This window comes from Dermochelys coriacea, chromosome 2, assembly GCF_009764565.3.
Source record: "Dermochelys coriacea isolate rDerCor1 chromosome 2, rDerCor1.pri.v4, whole genome shotgun sequence".
Taxonomy (NCBI): domain Eukaryota; kingdom Metazoa; phylum Chordata; order Testudines; family Dermochelyidae; genus Dermochelys; species Dermochelys coriacea.
The window spans coordinates 236464158-236485856 of NC_050069.1; the positions used below are offsets into that span (position 1 = coordinate 236464158).

At 39.0% G+C, this 21699-nt stretch overlaps 1 protein-coding gene across 1 annotated transcript in view; it reads right to left on the reverse strand.

Annotated features, from left to right (window-relative positions):
• The window catches only part of PRTFDC1 (phosphoribosyl transferase domain containing 1), a 63960-nt gene that overhangs the window by 31572 nt on the left and 10689 nt on the right, over positions 1–21699 (reverse strand). The window lies entirely within an intron of this gene.

Here is a 21699-nt window from a genome sequence, read left to right on the forward strand (position 1 = left end):
GACAGCATACATTGGCCAATCCTATAGCCTTTATGCAGATAAAACTCCCCTTGAAATAACTGAACCATATAATCTGATCTCACTGGCATAAATCTGAAGTAATTCCATTGAAGCTAATGGAGTAACTTCAAATTTACACTAGTGTAAATGAGAGCAGAATTTAGCTCAATGAGTTTGGCTATTATGGATTCTAGACCATATAGGGAAAAAAAAAAAGAAAAGGAGTACTTGTGGCACCCTAGAGACTAACAAATTTATTTGAGCATAAGCTTTCGTGAGCTACAGCTCACTTCATCGGATGCATTCCTTTCCATATAGGATAAATGATTTCCAGAACTACTTGTTATATATTTATTTTTTATTAGTTCATTGGGGTATTTTATACCTTATTTAAAACTGAAGTAATTAGACTGACCCAGCACACACATCCTTAATGAAAGGAGGAGGTAAGCAATCCTTTAAAACAAGGATAAATAATGTAGCTCCATGGAGAGGTTCTAGTGACATCATAAATCATAACAGCAAAGTTCAGGTTGGCTGTCACAAGAACTCTAGTGTGGGATTGTCTTGTATTATATGGTGAAATAAAATTATGCTGTTTTAATTTAAAATGTTTTTATGTTCCAGGATCCAAAAAGGTAACATCACTTCTTAGGGCTGTGCATGTAGTCCCCATAGAAATCTGCATATTTCTGTATTGTATGTACATTTGTGATCTTCATTTTCCCCTCTTGTTTTTTTGCCTCGGTGGGCTGAAATAGTGTGAGGCCCAGTTTTCATGCTGTATTTCTACCATGCAGGAGTGGAAACCCTCAGAAGGCCAGGTCTTGTCTTATTCTGGCCCCACAAATAACTCCCCCATACTATGGTAGTTGAAAACAAAAACAAGCACAAATACATTTTGTTGCACACATATTTCACTAACAGTGATATAGCTTTGGGCCTGACCTTACATTCAATACACAGGCAAAACTCCTAGGCTGAAATCCTGGCTCTGCTGAAGTCAATGGCAAAAATCCCATTGACTTCAGTAGGGCCAGGATTTCATTTCTATTGACTTCATGACATTTGTACTGTGTGTAGGACATTACAGCAAGAGGTATGTTATTCATTTGGAACTTCTAATGTAAACTAATATTTTAGAAAGAAACAGTAATTTTACATTTTAATAACTATATAGGACAATGTAAAACAAGAAAACCACATTTTAGGCTTATTACAGGACAATTGCTTCTTTCCTATAATTAAATTTGTGTATGTTTAGCACTCTCTAATAATTCATTTTAAAATAATTTAAGCACTCCATTGAGCTATTAATGGGATATGTAAAGAGAAGGGCTTACACCAGGGACTGGCAACCTTTGGCACACGGCCCATCAGGGAAATCCACTGGTGGGCCTGGACAGTTTGTTTACCTTCAGCGTCCGCAGATTTGACCGATCACAGCTCCCACTAGCCGTGGTTCGCCATTCCAGGCCAATGGGGGCTGCGGGAAGTGACGTGGCCCGAACGATGTGCTGGCTGCCGCTTCCCGCAGCCCGCATTGACCTGAAATGGTGAACCGTGGCCAGTGGAAGCTGCGATCGGCCGAACCTGCGGACACTGCAGGTAAACAAACTATCCCAGCCAGCCAGATTTCCCTGATGGGCCACGTGCCAAAAGGTAGCCGATCTCTGGCTTACACTTTGAAGAGTGATTAGTGATTTGGGGAGGTGGGGTACGCACGTTTCTCAATTTCTGAGTGTCCGAACTGAGGAGCTTTAAAGAGGACTGTTTTTCAGAAAGTGCTGAGCATCTGCTCTCTAAAAATTAGGCCCCTTTAAACATGTCTCAAATTGGGTAGCCAAAAACTCAGGTATCCAAAATCACTAATTTTTGAAAATTTAGGCCCAAGAGACAAACATGTAATTTTTATTTTATTCTATCTAAAGAGAACACTGGAGCAAATATATAATTTCCAGTATATTGTGAATTCTTGTATTAATTTTCTTTGAAATGGTCTTCTGATCATTTATTCTATGTATAAATATGTATTTCTATGCACACCTGGACATTTTTACAATTATATTCTATTATACCAATTTATGATTAAAGTTAATTGTGATTACCATTATTAGCTCACCCTACAACCACAGTCAAACTCACATAATGTCATGTCCTTGATTCACACCAGTGCTGCTGTGGAGATCTTCTGGGAAAGAGCTTGTAACTTAAATTTCATTTTAATTTTCTTACTCTGGAAAATTTAATTCAGGTACAGCATCTACTTTTCACCCATTTTTTCAGCTAGATTTCCAGACACACACAAAAGTTAACTGGTCATCCTGAAGATTATACAGTGAATTTGTGACTCAGTCTGGATTTGTACCGAGAATCCTCCTGTCTCTCAGAGCTTCCTCTAGCCACTAGACAACACAATCTGCTAGAGAGTAGGGGAAAGCTAGAATAGTAAGTGGGGAGGATCTGGGTTGCACTGAAAAGACAGACAAAAGTCTCATTTTCAAATGTAATAAGCAAATGGCCAGAGGCTGATACAAAGGATAATACACCAAAGCATGTTCCAGTGGGACCAGCCTTCTAGAAATCCCAATATTCTACCCCTTTCCAACAGCTGGGGTGCAAGGGCTGGGCTTTTCATGGCCTCTACAGGTCAGTGGTGGGCATCACCGCATATTTCATATCTGCCCCCTATTATAAAATTTAATCCTGTGGCTAGTAGGCATCTGGTGTTTATTAAGCTCTGACAGCGTATGTATTCTTAGTGAGCACTTATTCATAGAATTTACCATCAAGGTCCTTTGAAAATATTTCAGTAAAGCAAGACACTGGAAGAAACAGTCATATCCCATACAAGTGTAAAAACAGTATGCTCTAGTAATCTATGCTCACTAGGGAAATTCCTGATTTCCTCCTTTGTAGTTTAATGAGAATCCCAGCTGTGCTATGGTTTGTCTGCTCACATGAAAACCAGTGGGGATAAAAGTTGTATTCGTACTGCCATAAAGTATGCCAACTGCTATTTACTGAGTATAATGGTGTAATGTTAAAGACATTCTGTGCTTGGAATCACAAGCACACACAACTGGGAAGTGTCATGCTACAACAACAACACTTCATGGCATTGCCACATTCTTAAGCAGCAAAGTATTCTGTTTTGTCTTACTCCTCCCAGCACTGCTGGGGTGTGGCACTGTCTGAACATGACGAATGCTATGATCTGTTTTAAGCAACAGGGATTAAGAGATGCCAACAGAGCACATCATGGAATTCCTTGGGAAAATTAGAGCCCCTGGGCTTCTTTTGATTAACTATCCTCCTTTTCAAGTCTTAATTAAAGGAAATGCCCTTTAAATTGTGTTATTAGCATAAGAACAAGGAACCAGGTGATATTTTGTCAATATATAAACGTGTCATAGTGCTTTCGTACTTCCTCAAGTCTTATTTAAACAACAGAATGAACACCACTCATGTTCTGGCCATTGACTAGACAAGTTCTTAGTTCCACAGCATTGAAAAATTCTACATTTACATACACAGAACTCAAAATATGGGTAAGAACAGAAGTCCCATCTGTATAATGTTGAATATCTACAGTAGCTATATCACACTGTGTAAAATATGAAGTCAAATATTTTAGTAACATTTAATTTTAATATTTTAGATATTTTATGATAAATTGTTGTTCTATGACAAAGTCTTGAGGTAACTGACCCTGTGGTCTGACTGTTGGTTGGTGTTTTTGTTATAGTTTGCAAACATCAAAATACATAAATAATAAAATAAATGCTATCTGTGGTATGGAATTTCCTGTTAAAAAACCAAACAAAAAAAATCTCATTGGAATTTGTAAATTTATTGATAGGGAATTTTTTAGCTGGACACTTCCTGAATGCTTCTTTCCCTAGCCCTGAACATAGCTGTCCTTAAAACTTGGTCCATCTATGAATGTACATAGTCCCAAATGGTCAATTGTCTCAACAGATTACTTAATTACAAGGAGTAAAAATTCTATAGCACGTACATAAAGCTTCCTACTGTAGAAGTTTATAATTTAAAAAATAAAACAATTTATTTTAAGCTTGGCTTACACTTTAGACCTCACTGAGAACTCACAGTACAAGCCAAGTTTGACCTTTCTAGCTTCAGTTGGTTTTCAGTTATTTTTGTAGTTTTGATTTTAAAAGTAATTTTTCACCTACACAAAAAAACCCTCAAAATGGCTTGAGTTTCCTCAGAATTACAAGTAAAATGCCCCCTTTGGTCTAAGATGGAACATTTCAGCCTTAAAGAAATTGGCTTTAGAATAGAGGTTAGTATTTAATCTTACCTACAGTGAGCATACCTATTTTTCAAGTTTTTTGAAAAATAATATTAGAATGTATAAAAAAAATTCTAAACCATGGAAGATTAGAGAGCCTATAATGGAGTTTGCATGAGACCTGATATTTGGAGGCACAAAATATCAACAAATATTACAAAGAAGATATTTTAATAAAAACTATGTTAAGAGTCTGAAAGCAAGAAAAACAAACAATTTAGAAAAAGAGAACTCTGAAGCTGGAAAAAAAAATGCTCAACTATACAGATAAGCAATGCACTAATTGAAAATAATACATAAAATAAAGGTTTCTTAATCATGCCACTATTATTAATGGGCACACTAGTAGCTCTAGGCAATACTTTGGTATTACTAGGGGAGTATGATATACTGATTTTCCCAATAATTTCTAATCTGTCATGCTGCCTTTCCTGCTGTCCTTCTATTCATTCTGCCCCCACAGAAATCAAAGCTGCTGCTTCCTATGCAGTTCTGCCTTGCCTTATCTATGTTCAACTTCCCCAAAAATCTCACATATGAGTCACTGAAACACTGACTCATTCCTTCTGTGAAAAAAATATTCATAAAGAATTCAGATGGCTGCCAAATATATATATACTGTGTGTGGGTTCATTATATATCTATAACATATGTATCTCCATATGTGAAGATGAAATCGTGGAGCCATGTGATTGTAAACTGCAGTTATTATACACTTGTGATCACCGCATCTGCACTATGTCCACTAATTCATCTCCACTTGGAGTATTTCTAATATTCCAAACCTCTGAGCAGCTTCCAACAGTTGTCATTAAAATAGTTCTGCAGAACTATATCCTTCCTTCTTTACCCTCAAGACTGCACTTAGTCTGAAGTGCAGCATGGGCAACATTCAGTCTTGGACCAGTGCTGAATTTAAATTCCCATATCTCATAATTCTTCAAGGACTACAAGATCATAAGAGAGCTTTGATCATTGAAAAGAAGAAATTTCAAGATTTTTAGTGGCACTTGTTTCTATTCTTGTTAAATCCCAAGCCACTGAACCTTAAAATCACATTTTATTATGTGTAATAAAGCTATTTCAGGATTTTTAAAAGAAATTTCTCAAATATATTGTAATTTCTCTTCTCCTCTGAGGCCCACGCTATTGGGCTCATGGTAACTAATATATTTATTTTTATGGACAGAGGTATGAAAAATAGCATCAATATTATTTTTTAAAACATTTCTGATATTGTTTTCCTATGTAATCTACCATGAAATTATGAAGAAATTACACAACTAATAAAAGCTATGGAGAGTTTCATTTGGGGATACCTGATGTCCTTTTAAAATATTGTTTGTATATTTTATCTTTCTCACCTACCTTCATTTATTGCTTGTCTTCTTAGGTTGTAAGTTCTTTGGGGAAGAAACCGTGTTTTATTATGTATTGGGGTCATTTGTCACTTTCCAAGCACTATCACAATCTAAGTAAGCAATAATATACAACAGTAAACATTTTCAAATGAGGGTGCCTAAAGTTAGCCCCCTAAATTTATATGTAGGTACCTAAATGTAAGTGGCCTGACTCTCAGCAATGCTGTGCGCCCACAAATCCTTCTGAAATCAATGAATGCTGCTAGTGGTGACCACATTTTCAAAATTAGGCTGCTTGAATTTAGACAGCTAATTTCAAGAACCCCAGGTTTGAAAATTTTGGCGGTGTAGCATATTCAGACTAATAGCACAGTGTGGTATAAAGCATTTACTCTCAGTGCTTTGGGATGACCTACACAACTCACTTGAGGTCTTGCCACTTTGTGATGTGGCCATCCCACACCCATTCTCACAAAATCTTTATACCAAACCAGCAGGTATGCATATCTGTAGTATTATAGATGTAGCTGGCATCCTATGGTTAAAGTTGCTTAACACTTTACATTATATCCTTCTTCTTCCTCCTTGTCCTGCCCTGCCCTCCACCCCGCATTATAACATTGCCACACTTGAACGGTTTGGGTTGAACTTTTCCATGTCTGGTTTTTGCCTCATGCGGATTTTTTCTTAAGTATTAGCAAAGACATATGGCCACTTCTGAGAATAAGGTTAGAGAAAACAGGTAAAATTTCCACTGTTAAAAGACTTTCCAGTCATTTCTTCGAAGAGCCTGAGCTCCTCTAAGATTTGGAGAAGAAACTCAAAATTTTTCAGTCAGCTAGTACTGAGGTCAGGGAGGTGTCTTTTGCTCTTCATGTGAAAATCTGCTTGGATTTACCAAATTATGGAAAAAATCAATATTTGCACATGCTCAGTAAAGCTTTTTAGAGACAGCTAAAATCTGAACTCAGCCCTGAGTACGTGTCCAGTTCCGTCATCCACACTGAGAATGCTCCAGGTCCCAATCTGCTCCCTCATGGTATGCAAACAACTAGAGCTTCAGATAAGACACATGCACCACTCGCATCCTTGCCTTTGGCCTAGGAGACCTTCCAATGAGTAATGTTAATAATTGTGGACACTTCAGAGCTCTGTTTATTGAGCAAAGCCACACAACTCTACCTTAGGAGGCAGGCAAGTACCATTACCTCCATTTTATAGATGAGGTACCTGAAAGGTTGCACAGGTTCATTTTTGGTAGATCTGGTAATAGAACACTCTCTCTCTCTCTCTCTAATATGGCAGACCTAAGTCTCACCTATGTAGCCTTTCATGCTGAATGTGCAAAATCTATATGCTTATCTGTGCTGTCTGTACCCCAAAACCACATTTCTTTCCAGAACCATGATTTCAACCCCAGAATAATGATTCCCAGCAATTCTTTGCTGTCTAGCAAATAGTTGAATGAACAATTAATCAGGAGTGTGTGTCATCTCCCTCTAGTGACTGATCCACATAAAAGCATAACAGACTACTACTTTAGCTCAAAAGGTACAGGCCTTTGCTGGGGTCAAAACCTGCAGATCACTATGGTTCCACATAAACAGAATTTCTGATTTTTTCAGTTTGCTTTATTAAAAGCAAAGAAAGTTACATACAAAATACTTGGGTAAAAACATGACAGCTGCAAAATCAAGCTCTCAAGAGTTCAGAAATGCCAAAAAGAAGGTTGCCCATACAACAGCTCTTGTTTGTACATGCAACACCATACAGACTTTACTTACATTATCCCATGCTTGATCTACAAGACCCTTGCTTCAGTCAGTGCACAGGACGGAGAGTGAATGTGGGAGAAAACTGCAAGAAGGAAAAGACATCCTCTTGTGTTTAAGAACTGAACTGGAGCCAAGGAGTGCCAATTTCTATTCCTGGTTCTACTACAATATTTCTATGGGATGTAAAACAAGACTGCATTGTAATGTATATGTACAAGTGGGCTATATTGTGGTTGCACAGGCAAGCTAAATTCTGGCATTTCTCAACCTTTGAGTGCTTGACTTTAAAACTGCAAAATTATTTTAATATAATCTTTTGTATGTAATATCAATATATTCATATGAATATATTCATGTAGATATTAATACATGGAGGTTACCATGCACTTTGATGGCTCATCTATTCTTTTCACTATTAATCCCCATCTCCATTGCAACGTATTTTAACATTTCAGAAACCTTAGCTGCTTCCAACAGCTGCCATTTAAAAAATATGCTCGTAAAATGTTTCCTTCTTCCTACAAAATGGCACTGGACTGAGACACATTGATCAGTATTTCATCCTGGCTTTGTGACAGGTTTAAAGTCCAGTATTTCATGACACAGTGGCTTCTGTGGACTAGTGCAATCACATAAAAGCATAAAAAAAAAAAGTGTTGTGCACTAACTTGTGAGGAAAATGAGAAACTAAGAAAGCACATAATCCTGCAATACTGAGTTGCAGGAGATGCTTATCACCAGATAGTATTGGGCCCACTTGTGCACCTGAAAAGGTTTTCTAAAAAATTTATAAAATCAAATGGGGGGGGAAGCCCTTTGAAAGGTGTGAAATTTAGTAAAAACAAAACAAAAACCACACCATACAACAGTGGCAGACCCAAAGTAAAAATTAAGACGTTACATTCATTCAATTTAGTTGGGTATTGAATGGCCTCTTCTACTTACTATTTTTTCTATCCAGAAAAAAACAACAACACATTTTGCTAAGATCAATAATATTTATTTGCAAATTACTTTAAAGGTAGAACTTGCTGTAGAGCTGATTTGGAATATGTACAGCCAAATTCTGCACTGACTTACCCCTCATGCAACCCTATTACATTCATTTTAAATAAGTGTAAAATTTGGCTTCAGGGTTTGCAGGAATTCACTCCACCAGGCAGGCGCCAATCTTTAATTAATCCATGGTCACATACTTTGAATGAAGACAACACAGTCACATCAACTAAACCATATGTATGAGACACAGTGAACAGAACTCCTAACTTTCTGCTCCTTCTCAAAAAATATATATAAATAAAAACCCTCTAACCCTTTGAACAAAAGGAGAATCTCCCTTATCTCAAGAGGTATGTGTTCTTGAAGCAGAAGGTCATGAGTTCTATTTCCCATGCCACATGTGGGTGGATGCCCGACAACTATAGCTTTAGTGTGCAGTCTAGATGCAGCCATGGATCATTAAACCTAAAAAGTGTTCTTTAGAGCTTCTTTAGTTAAATAAATGAAAGCACTGACAAATACAACTCATTTTTCTTAGATTGTCTAGATCTGACAAGATTGTTTTCATATGCAAGTATTGTCTTGATTTTTTTTAAAGAAAGAGCTCCATTCCAGTGATATTATCTAGTATAGAAACAGTCATTGCTTATTACACAGTGCATGTATGTTTATTTTATATACATTTCTACTATGATTATACTTTAATAATGTAGATTGTTGAGCTTTCTAAGGTGTAAGGACTGAGTGATAATAAAAGATGTAAAATTACAGGGTAGAAAAATATAAATTTTACTATTTGTATTAATTGGCATACAATTTAACCATTACTGCATTAAAACATATATAAAATGTCTGTGCTTCTATACTCTTACAGCAGATAGATTTACCAAAACCATTTACTGAAATGGCCTCATATGGACTACAACATTCAGATCTGTGTAAAGCACAGTGCCTGTTTTGTTGTTTTCAGGGTTTTGTAGCACAAATGCTTCTGTTTATGCCAACATTAATAAACAGTTGTAAATATATTTCAAACAACTGGATGCTGAAGAGGATACAGATAATGTCAATGTATTTGCTGGTGTACACACATCAATGTGACTATTGTGTCTGGATTGCTATTCAGAGGTCACATTTTTTAAATCAGTTATGTTCTGGAAGCCATAAATATTTTTTATTAATTTCAAAGGCTTAAGTGAAGTGGCTCAATCCACATAATCCTCCACAATTTCCTCCACATGATTTATACTTTAGCAAAACAACACTCCTTTTGAAGTTTATTTATATTTTCAGAGACAATTTTAAAAGGTTACTTTCTTTCTTTCCACCAGCAGCTGAAAAATATGTTTTCAGAATCTGCAGTTCAGGTATCAAATTGACAATACAAAGTCATCCCAGTAACCTGCAATTGAATATAAACAGGAGTCTACATGCATCAATATGTACTGAAAATTGCAATTCAGCTGCTGTCCAATCAGAGTAAACTACAGAGTTTTCAAAACTATCAGCAGGTCACTTTCTATCATTTTGATCTGAACAAGATTAAACTAAAATCATTAGAAAAGAATGTAGGGAAAGGAGAGCTTTCTCAGCCTCATTACTAGCCAGTGCTGTATATTTCTTCACTGCATAAAATCATGTCATTGTAATACCTACAAAAATCTCATCAACAAATTTGAGATTTTTTTTATGCTTAGCACAGTTTCCCTTGTATCATATAATGAGAGAAAACTGAACAGCTCCAGATATTGATAAAGAAATACTGAATTCTTCATCAGAAACAGATTAACAGAGGATGCAGAAAGCCCATCAAACCTGTTAATTCCATATTCTCCACTTTCAAACTCCACCCTCACCACCACTCCTGAATCTTTCAGTTCACCATCCTATCACTCTGTCCATCCTACCAAACTCCAAACCTGATCATGAACTGGAAGGGAAATTCATGTGATTGCTTAGCATCTTTGGAGAAAATCTAGGGACTTTGCATACTTTCCTCTGAAACGTTTTTTTCCAACTCAACTTTCTTCCCTGCTAGATTGCTCTACTTGTCTTCCTGGACTGACTCTTGTGCTGTCAACCACTGGAGGCTCTGGTATTTATTTAAGTCCACTCAAACCCTCTCCACTCAAGAAATTGCTAAATTTTAAGGAAGGAATCTGAAATAATTTCATCCTCCTTTATCTCTGCCTCATCATCGTGACCCCCTCTTTCCCCTCATCCTTTACTCCCGACACCCAAATCTTAGACTTTGAGGTGGTCTCACTATTGTCTTCTACTCAGCAACCTGTTCACTTCAGCCCATCCCTTTGACTCCCGTCTTCTCTCACTTCAAATTTCATTCCCTCTTTCTCCTTCATCCTCAATCACTCTCTTACCTAGCTTTTTTTTTTCCTTCTTTCTTTTTTTTTAAATCTTCAGCATGCCCTATGTAACCAGGTGTGACTCACCATTTCGGCGCCTCCTGCTGGCCATCCTGGGAATTATCTCTGGTTTACCAGTGCGTCTTCATCTAGGGGTATCTCGCCACCGTCACTTCTGTCCCCAGGCCCATGTTGCTCACAGGACCACAGTGTCCTCTTCTGGACACAGCCCTCTGGCTGTTCCCCATTTGTTTCTCTCCCCCACTTCGGGGGGGGAGGGTGTAATGGGCAGTGGTGGCAGTTCTTTGTGTAGCCACTTGCCTCAGTGGCAGGCTGAAGTCCAGCGTCCAGCCACCTGCATCAACAGCAACTGGGGACAAAGGGGGGGGCAGCAGTCATGTGCTGCGTTATCTCCAACCCCTGCCGTCTGTTTTCCTGGGCCACTTCCCCACAACCCTAGCACCTTCTCCACCCTTGTATCAGGGCCTCAGTCTGGCAGCGGTCAGCCGGGAGCTCACTCCTGCTCCCCTGACCCTGCCCAGCACTGCTCAGACCATGGTGTTGTCTCCTCTCCCTTCTTCTGGGCAGCCAGTCCTCCCTCCTCGAACTCCAGAGAGTGACTCAAGCTGCTTTGTTCAGCAGCCCTTCTTATATGATCCTGCCTGGTCCTGATTGGCTGTCTCTCTAACCCTTCTCCCAATTGGCTGTCTCCACAAGCCCTTTTCTAATTGGCTGCCTCATGCGCAACCTTCCTGGGGTTGTTTTAAGCCCTTTTCTGCCAGCGTGGGGCAGGTGCCCCACCACACCCTGTTAACCACAATCTTTAAACATCTCTTTCTTGATCCAACCAAACTGTCCAATCATCACACCAGTTCCCTCTTTCCTTTGCCTTCAAGATGACTGAGTACATATTATATTCTTACTGCTTCAGCTTCCTCTTTTGTAGTTCCTTTTTGGGTTTCTTTCAATTTAGGTTTTTACTCCACTGAAACTGCTCTTACCAAGGTTACCAATGATCCCATCAACAATTTTAAAGACCTTCAATTCCACTTTCCTTCCCTCTCCCCCTAATGTCAATGTCTTCTCAGAGATCTATCCTAAGCTCTTTATTCTTCTGCCATAACACCTTATCTCTGAATTGCTTCATCTGTTCTCATGGTTTCAACGGCCAACTTTACACCAGTAATTTCAAAGTCGGTCTCCTTTTGTTTAGTCTCACATATCTGACATCTCCTGGATGTCCTATCACAGTTCAAATTCTGTATGGTAAAAACTAAACTCACTGATTGCATCCTCAAGCTCTACATTCTCAATCAATGTCACTATTTCCATTATCCTCTCCACTACCCAGGTTTAGTATCACATTCAATTCCGTTCATTTTCTTCTACCCCAACATCTAGGTTGTCACCAAATCCAATTTGCTCTTTCTTTGCAATGTTTCCTAAATCCATTGCTGTCTCTTCATTCTTAATGCTAAAAACTTTGCCCATGCTTTGGTCATCTCTCACTCAGACAAATGCAGCCTTCCCCGCTCAAGAATCTTTGTTTCTTGCCTCACTCCTCTCCAATCCATCCAAAACACTGCTGCAAAATTTCTCTCTCCCCAGCCCGATCTGCTGGCCCTATATTCAAACTCCTTTCCCTGGCCTCTATTTGTCTTCTGCATCAGTTTAATTAGTCCTCATTTTCAAGGCTCTTCGCACCATTTACACTTACATCTCTCATCATTTCTTTATACTCCTCTCAGTTCCTTTTCTAACTCTCACCATCATCCTTTCTTCCACATTGTCCCTTATGCTTGGAATGTGTTCAAGTCACCACACAGCCTCTATTCAAATTCCTGCTTAAAAGCCTCCTTATATGGCACCTTTCAATGACAATCATCCAAATAAATTAATTAAAAAAATAAGAGAAATAGGCAAAACAAGATATACCACTTTGCAAGTCTATAGGAAACCACACCCTCTAATCCCTTCTTTCTGTTTACTGTTGCTTTCCTATGACCTCATTCCACCTCCTCTCCTACAATGTTCTTTTGTTATTTCATTGGGTTTTTCTAACTTTTACATTGGTGAAAGGACACTATTATTTTTGCCTGTAAAACACTAGGCTAAAATATGGTTCTCTATAAATAATGTTAATTTCCAACATTTATTCTTTTTTTAAAAAAAGTATTCAGCACAAAACTTTTTTAAAAAGGAAAAAAATAATTTCAAAGGAGTCTGGAAAAAATACTGGGGATTTAATTTAGGGAAATAAAGAAGTTAGATAATCACAGGTAGATGATGTTAAAAACATTTGTTTTTTCTGGAGGCAGTTTACTTAGGGTTTGATTTTCTGAGATGCTTAGTACCACAGCAATTTGGATAATCAGATGGTTAGTAACTGTAAGAACTCAACAAATGTGACTTTTACTGAATATAAAGCCCCCCAAATGTAAATGATACTAATTCAATCAGTTCTTTCTTGGTCAAAAGTATGTTTCTACATTTGCAAATTTAATTTCTGCTTACAACTGGAAGCTTGTCTAATCTATTTCTATATGGTCTGCATCTGAGGGCTAATCTACATTACCACACTATAACAGCACAGCTACACTGATGCAGCTGTGCCACTGTAGTGCCTCTGGCATCTCCCGCCAATGTAGTGCAGTGTGGACACCACTTTAAGCTGATGTAACTTGTGTTGCTCAGAGGGGTGGCTTTTTCACATCTCTGAGCAACGTAAATTACATCAATTTAAGTGGTAGTGTAGACAAGCCCTGTACATACTAAAGAAGAGATTAAATGGTATGTAACTTCTCTTAACTATTTGGGCACTAAGTGTAAAATGCCATAGCTGTGTATAGCACATATTGCTCAATACATAGGGAGTGAAATATGCTTTTAGCCAAAATCAGAACTTCACTTCGTAACTTCATTAATACTTGGAACATTACAGATATAATCAAAAACTAGTATTTTGTTCTGTAGTAAATAAGTTCTATAACAACACTAGCTGTCATTTACAGTTTCCTCTGTTAGATTCAGCTTTGTCTCCTATACTCAGTGGTTGAATATGGGGGGGTGGGGGGTGGAAGTACTAGTACTCTCCAAAGTTCTGCCCTCAAACCAATTTCTGTGCTCCTGATATACCAAATTGAGATGCTAAAACAAACCACCACTCACAGAAGATTGCAAAGATCCTCGTAATATTACCATCCTACCTTTTTCTTGCAAGTTTTTGTCAACAATGAAAAGGTTAACGAAGTTGATATACTGTACCTCATTTTGATGAACAGGCCAGGTCACACACAGCTATTTTTTCATTCAGTCTGCTTATAAACTCATGTATACATAACTACATAGATTTACACGGAGTTCACTGTATAAACGTATTCTTTACAACCTTAAAGGCCCAAATTTTCAAACTAGGAATCTAAAGTTAGGCAGAAATATCTATATTTAGGAACTTAAATAAAAACTACCTTATTTAATTGAGGTATTGAATACCTGCAGCTACCATTACTGTCAATAGCAGTTGAGTGTGCTCAGCATTTTTGAAAAATCAATCCATTTCTGTTTAGAGATCTAAATATGGATTCAAGTGCCTAACTCCAGGCTCTTAATCTGAAAATCTGGTTTTAATTTTGTATTTTAAAAAAATGCCTACCTTCAGGAGTAAGATAGTAGACAGGTTGCAAAATAAGTAGTATCAGCTTGGCAAACCACCACAATTTGGTCCAATTTGCTATCTCCCCACACCAACCAACTCTTCTGCTGACCCTTAACTGTAACAAACTCAACAAGGATTTTCACTGACCAAAATAGAAAAGATTTAGGTGTAAATTATTTAGACCCATTTTCATAGAACAGGGATGGGCAAACTTTTTGGCCTGAAGGCCACATCGGGTTTCCAAAATTGTATGGAGGGCCGGTTAGGGGAGGCAGTCTCTCCCCAAACAGCCAGGCGTGGTGTGGCCCCCGATCCCTATCTGACCCCCCTGCTTCTCGCCCCCTGACCGCCTGCCTGGGACTCCTACCCATTTCAACCCACCCTGTTCCCTGACGGCCCTCCTGGGACTGCCCTATCCACCACCCCATGCTCCCCTGACCGCCCCCAGACTCCCCGCCCCTGACTGCCCCCACCACCCCATCCAACCCCTCCTCTCCTTCCTGAAGCAATACTCCAGTTGTGGCCTCATCAGTGTCAAATAGAGGGGATAATCACTTCCCTTGATCTGTTGGCAATGCTCCTACTAATGCAGCCCAATACGCCGTTAGCCTTCTTGGCAACAAGGGCATGCTGCTGACTCATATCCAGCTGTAATCCCCAGGTCCAGCTGTGTATACCCTGTAATCCCCAGGTCCTTTTCTGCAGAACTGCCGTTTAGCCAGTTGATCCCCAGCCTGTAGCAGTGCATAGGATTCTTCCGTCCTAAGTGCAGAACTCTGCACTTGGCCTTGTTGAACCTCATCAGATTTCTTTTGGCCCAATCCTCCAATTTGTCTAGGTCACTCTGAACCCTATCCCTACTCTCCAGTGTATCTACCTCTTCCCCCATATTACTGTCACCTGTGAACTTGCTGGGGATGCAATCCATCCCATAATCCAGATCATTAATGAAGATGCTGAACAAAACCGGCCCCAGGACCCACCCTTGGGGCACTCGCTTGATAACAGCTGCCAACTAGACCCGTTGAGGCTGACGATCTAGCCAGCTTTCTATCCACCTTATAGTCCATTCATCCAATCCATACTTTTTTAAACTTGCTGGCAAGAATACTGTGGGAGACCATATCAAAAGCTTTGCTAAAAAGTCAAGATATATTACGTCCACAGCTTTCCCCATATCCACAGAGCCAGTTGTTATCTCATCATAGAAGGCAATCAGGTTGGGCAGGAATGACCTGCCCTTGGTGAATCCATGTTGACTATTCCTGATCACCTTCCTCTCCTCCAAATGCTTCAAAATGGATTCCTTGAGGACTTGATCTACAATTTTTCCAGGAACTGAGGTGAGACTGACCTGTCTGTAGTTCTCCAGATTCTCCTTCTTCCCTTTTTTAAAGATGGACACTATATTTGCCTTATTCCAATCGTCCGGGACCTCCCCCGTTCACCATGAGGTTTTCAAAAATAATGGCCAATGGCTCTGCAATCACCTCAGCCAACTCCCTCAGATGCATTAGATCCGGCCCCATGGACTTGTGCTTGTCCAGCTTTTCTAAATAGTTCTTAACCTGTTCTTTCATCACTGAGTGCTGCTCACCTCCTCCTCATACTGTGCTGCCCAGGGCAGCAGTCTGGGAGCTGACCTTGTCTGTGGAGATCGAGGCAAAAAAAAAAAAAAAAGCATTGAGTGCTTCAGCTTTTTCCACATCATTGGTCACTAGGTTGCCTCCTCCATTCAGTAAGGGTCCCACTCTTTCCCTGATCATCTTCTTGTTGCTAACATACCTGTAGAAACCCTTCTTGTTATCTTTCCTATCCCTTGCTAGCTGCCACTCCAGTTGTGCTTTGGCCTTCCTGATTACACTGCTGCATGCTTGAGCAATATTTTTGTACTCTTCCCTAGTCATCTGTCCAAGTTTCCACTTCTTGAAAGCTTCCTTTTTGTGTTTAAGCTCACCGAAGATTTCTCTGTTAAGCCAAGCTGGTCGCCTGCTATATTTGCTATTCTTTCTGCACATTGGGATGGTTGTTCCTGCGCCCTCAATACGTCTTCTTTAAAATACAGCCAGCTCTCCTGGACTCCTTTCCTCCTCATACTAGCCTCCCAGGGGATCCTGCCCATCCGTTCCCCAAGTCAAAGTCTGCTTTTCTGAAGTCCAGGGTCCATATTCTGCTGCTCTCCTTTCTTCCTTTTGTCAGGATCCTGAACTCGACCATCTCACGGTCACTGCTGCCGAGGCTGCCACTCACTTCTACTTCCCCTACCAATTCTTCCCTGTTTGTGAGCAGCAGGTCAAGAGGAGCACCCCTACTTGGTTCCTCCAGCACTTGCACCAGGAAGTTGTCCCCAACACTCTCCAAAAACTTCCTGGATTGTCTGTGCACTGCTGAATTGCTCTCCCAGAGAGATGTCAGGATGATTGAAGTCCCCCATGAGAACCAGGGCCTGTGATCTGGAAACTTCTGTTAGTTGTCCGAAGAAAGCCTCATCTACTCATCCTCCTGGTCTGGTGGTCTAAAGCAGACACCCACCACGACATCACCCTTATTGCTCTCGCCTCTAAACTTAACCCAAATTGCAATGCAATTAAAAATTACCCCTTTCCACCTATAATGTCTAGAACTGACCAACCTTTTAGTGCTGAAGTTAGAACAAGACAACTCATCAAAATGCAACCTGTTTTTACAGGAGTTGAAAGTGGCTACTGAATTTGGACAATTGAGCAGAAAGAAGGACACAGCTGAAGAAAGTGTAGTGACAACTACAGGGTACCCTTGAGGAGAAGTGAAACAGGGAACAGTTAATGAAGAAATGTTAAAAGGAAGCAGGGTTAATTATGTGAGAAGAACAGTGTGTGGAGACTGCGTGAATTAGAGAAAGTAAAACAACCAGAGAACAATGAAAATCCAACAGCAAATAAAATGGAGAAAGTGAGCAAGGAAAAAGTGGCAGAGAAAGAAATGCATACTAAGAAACACAAAAAGATTTTTTTCTCCTACCTACCATATTCCTTATTGCACTCAGTGGATGAAGGGGATGAATTCCTGACTGACCTTATTTTTTTTAAACATAAAGACTTTTTTTCTCTGTCAAGTAGATGTTTATATCTAAGATAGTAATTAAAGTTCTGGTGAGGAGTAAATAGACTCAAAAAAGGTGATGCTACTATTAATGAAGTCCATACGCAATCTGATATGGGGATTTGGGAATTGCATGTATGACTGCCAAGATAGGAGACTGGGTCTTTCAAGCTAATAAGAGCTAACCACTCACCTAAATATTTTAAATACAACTGTGTCATGCAGGGTTGTGATCTCAAATTTTACAGAATCCAACACTGTTTGGATTTGGATATAAGACATTCAGGTGATATCCAGAAACCCAAAAGGACAGTAGGAAGTGGTACTGGTGATTCAGTGGCCAAACATTAATACAGTTTAATATCTTATACTGCAGTTGTGAACAGACATAACTGTAAGGATCAGGGCATGACTGTGCCAAGCACTGTACATCGACATCACAATTTTGACCCTCTTACAATCAAAGAGTTAATTACTGAGTTGAAAGTGGTGCAGGGGGCACTGTTCTGGAGAAGGTGCTGCCTATCAACATTTCCACTGCAGTCTCAAATAGATACAATATTCTTTACTTCCTGTCCTGCACTGTTATGTGGAAGTGGTAGGTGAAGTTTTTACATCCAGGGCCCTTCACTAGCTCTGGGTTCATGTTACTAACCAGATATGGCCTGTCACAGAAGAGAGATAATAATTGTACAGAATAGGAGTATTCTCATACTTGATGAAACTGGAAACTCATACTGGAAACTTCTTAAAAATACCATAATAAAGGCTCAAATTAAATCTATTCTCAAATTAAACAACACAATAAGAGGACCAAAAAGTGCTACTATGGCTAAATAACAAAGTAAAAAGTGGTTAGAGGCAAAAAGGCTAGTTTTAAACATTGGAAGTTAAATCCTACTGAGGAAAATAGAAAGGAGCATAAACTCTGGCAAGTCAAGTGTAAAAATATAATTAGGCAGGCCAAAGAAATTGAAGAGCAACTAGCCAAAGACTTGAAAACTAATAGCAATTTTTTTTTTAAGTACATCAGAAGCAGGAAGCCTGCCAACCAATCAGTGGGGGCACTAGAGAATCAACGTGCTGAAGGAGCACTCAAGGAAGATAAGGCTGTTGGGGAGAAGCTGAACTAATTCTTTGCATTGGTCTTCACTGCATAGAATGTGAGGGAGATTCTGACACCCGAGCTATTCTTTTTAGGTGATCTATAATTTTAGCAATCTATCATTTAAATCAGCTTCTGTACCAGATGACTGGAGGATAGATAATATGACAACAATTTTTTAAAAAGGCTCCAGAGGCAATCGTGGCAATTACAAGACAGTAAGTCTAACTTCAGTACAGGGCAAATTGGCTGAAACTATAATAAAGAACAAAATTATCAGACACATAGATGAACATGATTTGTTGGTGAAGAGTCAACACAGCTTTTATAAAGGAAAATCATGCCTCACCAATCTATTAGAATTCTTTGAGGGGATCAATAAATATGTGGACAAGGGTAATCCAGTCAATATAGTACAGTTGGACCTTCAGAAAGCCTTTGACAAGGTCACTCACCAGAGGATCTTAAGCAAAGTAAGCTGTTCTGAGAGAAGAGGGAAGGTCCTTTCATGGATTGGTAACTGGTTAAAAGACAGGAAACAAATGGGTAGGAATAAATGGTCAGTTTTCAGAATCCACTGAAGTGAATAGTTGTGTCCTCCAGGGATCTGTACTGGGCCAAGAACTGTTTAACATATTCATAAATGATATGGAAAAAGGGGTAAACAGTGATATGGCAACATTTGCAGATGATACAAAATTACTCATGACAGTTGAATCCAAAGCAGATTGCGAAGAATTACAAAAGGATATCACAAAACTGTTTGACTGGGCAACAAAATGGCAGAAGACATTCACTGTTGTTAAATGCAAAATAATGCACACTGGAAAACATAATCCCAACTATACATATAAAATGATGGGATCTAAATTAGCTATTACCACTCAAGAAAGAGATCTTGGAGTCGTAGTGGACAGTTCTCTGAAAATATCCACTCAATGTGCAGCGGCAGTCAAAAAAGCTAACAGAATATTAGGAACCATTAGGAAAGGGACAGATAAGACAGAAAATATCATAATGCCACTATATAAAGCTATGGTATGCCCACAAGTTGAATACAGCATGCAGTTCTGGTCATCGCATCTCAAAAAAGACATATTAGAATTGGAAAAGGTAAAGAGAAGGGAAAAAATTGTTGAGGGTATGGAACAGCTTCTGCATGAGGAGAGATTAAAAAGACTGGGACTTTTCAGCTTGGAAAAGAGATGACTAAGAGGCGATATGATAGAGATCTATAAAATTGTAAATAGAGAATTGGAGAAAGTGAATAAGGAAATGTTATTTACTTCTTCACATAACACAAGACCCAAGGGTCACCCAATGAAATTAAGAGGCAGCAGGTTTAAAATAAAAGAAAGTACGTACTACTTCACACAATGCACAGTCAACTTGTGGAACTCGCTGCCAGGAGAGGTTGTGAAGGCCAAAACCATAGTGAAGTTCAAAAAAGAATCAGGTAAGTTCATGGAGGATAGGTCCATCAATGGCTATTAGCCAAGATGGTCAGGAATGCAATCTCATGCTCTGTGTGTCCCTACCCTCTGATTGCCAAATTGGGAGTGGATGACAAGGGATGGATCACTTGATGATTGCCACTTCTGTTCATTCCTTCCAAAGCACGCGTCATTGGCTACTGTCAGAAGACAGGATACTGGGCTAGATCAACCATTGGTCTAACCCAGTATAGTTATTCTTATGTTCTTATGATGAAGGGCAGCCCAACAGAACAACTGCCAGGTGCCCCTCTAAAGTAAAAATCAATGTAAACAATCAGTACTTCAATATTAATCTAGTATTCGTGTAAACTAAGTAAATAGCCCTCTTGAAAATTCACTTAATTTCTATGTGCCCTCAAATAAGAAAGTTTTTTCCCGCCACTGCTTTTAGCTAATTCACAGACTTCATTTGCATACTCCTAAATAGTCAGAAAATGGTAACATCTTTTTACTATACATGTGCTTCATGTCTCAAATTGGTTCTCATGTGGAAAATTCCACTTACAGTCTGAGGGCCAAATTTTGACCCCACTAGGACTGTGGTCACCTAGTGGAATCAGTGTTCTACTGCAGCAAGTGTTCAGGATGGGGATGGTAGGTCAGAAAAGGGGTGACATCACTGGATCTGTGACTATGCTGATGCACCAATAATTCCCCATGGAATAGAGACACAGGTATTATGAGGGGTTACTGAACCCTGAGGCTGCACAGAGGTCACAGAGGTTCTACTGCCACTCCTTAATGGAAGGGGAAAGTATTTCTTACTTCATCCTAACCCCCCTTGTGAGATCTCTAGTGTGCAGCTTCTGGCACTTGAGCTGTAAACTATTTCTAGGATTTGGCTCATACTATAGATAATGAAATGCAGGATGCAATTCAAATTTGCAGCTTATAAAAATGGAAATCATACTATGTCCCCAAAAAGGATGTAGCTCCAAATAGGCCCCCTTACTAGTATTACCATACTGAAATCAGTGGATCACTATTATGTAACTCCCTCTCAAGTTAATGAAGGCTCTAGCCTCTGACATCAGGACTTGACCAAATGTCTTATTTAATTTTACAACAAAGCACTATATCATCTAGTGGTGTAGACTACTATAATATATACACTATCCATTTTTATGACACACTGAGTAAAACATTTCAGTAATTTTCCTATTCTTTAACTAACAGCAAAAATCAAGGAAGATTTAGAATTACTGGAGGGGGGAGGGAAATGAAAGAATGTGAAATCGTTTATTTTCTAAAAAGCCACAGCTGACCGACAGATTATATGACTCGATGCTCGAGTCAATTTCTGAATGCAGAAATGAAAACAGCACAAGTGAAAAATAATTATCTTTAGGATGTCTCATACATCTCTCATATTTATCCATTAAGTTAGTACAATCATATGTTTAATGCATTATAGGTAAAAAGGAAAACTTTTTTTTTTAAACAAAGGAATTTTTCAAACTGATACTTTTTGTAAAATGTATTGTAAATGTTTTTAAATTCTTCATCTACAAATCTCTATTTTATTACTGGAATCAAATTACTATTT